General features: G+C 32.8%; 1 non-coding gene and 1 pseudogene across 1 annotated transcript; both read left to right on the top strand.

The window, feature by feature from the left end:
• Window positions 1-2,500, top strand: part of LOC145063727 (NAD(P)H-quinone oxidoreductase subunit 2 B, chloroplastic pseudogene) — a 7,333-nt pseudogene that overhangs the window by 1,253 nt on the left and 3,580 nt on the right.
• On the top strand, window positions 1,283-1,366 carry TRNAY-GUA (transfer RNA tyrosine (anticodon GUA)). Its single transcript has one exon. It is a non-coding gene; the product is annotated as a tRNA-Tyr (tRNA).

Below are 2,500 nucleotides of genomic sequence, written 5' to 3'. Positions count from 1 at the left end.
TAATGATAGAACTGAAATAGAAATTGAAAGAGTAAATATTCGCCCGCGAACACTTTATTTTCTTGGATTGCTAAATTTGGGTCAATCCAATACGATAAAGAGTAAAACAAAAGAAAGACTCGTTTTAACAGTCTAAAATAGATAAATATAAGAAAAAATAGTTATGTTATTTAATATATTTAGTTATCTATACAAACAAGATATACAAATTCATAATAGATTTGATCTAGATTAAATGAAATCCATGATTCATTATATTACTTATTAAATACATGTAATTTCGATTCCATGAATCTTTGACTGGAATCTATGAGATAGGTGGAATTCAAATTTATACTTAATTTCAATTTCATTTAAATTGTCATTTTTAAGAGATGCAAATGGAACGGAATTGAGAAAACAGTCCTAGAAACAGAATTCTCCTGCTTAGTCTTACTATGCTTTGGGATTTTTTTTATAATATAAAAACTGAGTCAGTTTCTTATATTATAATGTAAAATGTAAAATGGTATTGATATTCTAATCTACTTGAATATTTAATACCATAAAACTAAAGGAATGTTGTATTGATGAACCCGACGGATATACCTAATGTCTTTTCTCTTCTTTTATTTTTTATTGCCCTCCTGTCGTCAATTGACAGTTGACAGTATTATTTATATATATATATATATATATATATATATATATATATATATATATATATAATTTGATATGGCTTTGATATGATTTAGGGCTCAATAAAATTCCCAAATCAGACTTTGGTAAATCATTTTTTTTGCATCTCCTGCTCTGTTGATTCAGAGGTACCGTATCTTGGATCCAATGCAAAACTCTTTCTGAATGAGAGAGATAAAGACGAGAAAAACCAATGAAATAAAGTTGAAAGATTGTATAGTTTAATGGTAAAGTTTGAACACCATTAACCCCCAGAAAAGTTAACGAGTTTTTCGGTTTGATTCATATCCTATTCATCTTCTAAAGGTGTCCCTCGGCTGAGTTATATTTAAGTTAAGGTGGCCTTAGGCCTTATTCCCTATTGTATTTGTATTGTGTAGTGCTTTTTGATTTCCTAAAGGTGGCCATAGGCCCCTATGGTCCATTGGTGCCCCTATGGTCCAGTGGTTACAACCTCTCTCTTTCACGGAGAAAACGAGGGTTCAAGTCCCTCTAGGGGTATACCAAGACCATAGGAGTAGGATTTTATCAAAAGTGAAATGTATTTGTCAAGTCCGCCTGGTAGACGAAAGGAAGTTGATTATGGAACGTCTAATTAGGCGTTGGGTCGATGCCCGAGTGGTTAATGGGGACGGACTGTAAATTCGTTGACAATATGTCTACGCTGGTTCAAATCCAGCTCGGCCCAAAAATTCGCCAATATACTATCAAATGGTAGAACCCTCTTGTTCTTAAGAAATACCTGATAAGAGAGAATAAAAAAGAAGCCAAATTTTCTGTTAGATCTCTTCTTATTTCCCTAGGATTGTAGTTCAATAGGCAAGAGCACCGCCCTGTCAAGGCGGACGTTGCGGGTTCGAGCCCCGTCAGTCCCGACGGATCCAATAAGTACATCAATTCACCTCTCCATTTTATGTGAAATGAAAGAAGGGACAGAGATCATAATTTAATTCTGAAGGGGTTTCCCCTCTTTTTTTCAGGATTCTGTCGAAGAAAGAACAAACACTAAACTAAAATAAAATGAAAATAACTAAAATAGTGAAGTTAATAGAATATTCCATCTTTTCTCCCACGACTCCTCTTTCTCATACTTCTTTGTCTTCCAAATAAAATTGGATCATTCAAATTTACAACCTAATTCCTCTCTTTTTCCACTTCGCTTGTATTTTTTGTTGGCGTTTTGTAGTTAATGGAAATGGAAACGGACGAGGATACTTCATTTGATGGTTCTATACGGAAGACCTAAGGTAGGTTATAGAAAAGAAAGAACAGAAAAGAAGGATAAATAAAGGAATTTTTGATTGGTCCGGGAATCCAATCTTGGATTCGGTATGGATAAAAGATCTTCGTATGTTATACTATTCAATTCTCGACGACGAATTAATTTAATAGCTCAGATATTGTTATTCATGATATTGATCCGATCCAAGATCATCGATAGGTAATGCATTCATGGAATTGACAGGTGAAAGATTTATCATCTCTATGGGATTAAATCCCGAGTTATTGTGAAATAAAAAAAAACGATGAGATTGAGATTATGGAAGTAAATATTCTTGCATTTATTGCTACTGCACTGTTCATTTTAGTTCCTACTGCTTTTCTACTTATCATTTACGTAAAAACAGTCAGTCAAAATAATTAATTACTTGAAATGAAACTTGACTTCTGAGTTCTTATCAATAGTTGAAGAAATCAAATCAAAAGAATTATTTTTTTGCGTTTTAAATGAAATCAACGAGCTATAATGAGCGGTATTCTATGAGATCCGAGAGTATGGTAAGAAATTTCTTACCATACTCTCTATTAGTGTTATAGTAGT

The sequence above is a fragment of the Lactuca serriola genome, chromosome 7, assembly GCF_051521515.1.
Source record: "Lactuca serriola cultivar US96UC23 chromosome 7, Lser_US96UC23_V15, whole genome shotgun sequence".
Classification (NCBI taxonomy): domain Eukaryota; kingdom Viridiplantae; phylum Streptophyta; class Magnoliopsida; order Asterales; family Asteraceae; genus Lactuca; species Lactuca serriola.
This window is presented reverse-complemented; position numbering and strand designations above follow the sequence as displayed.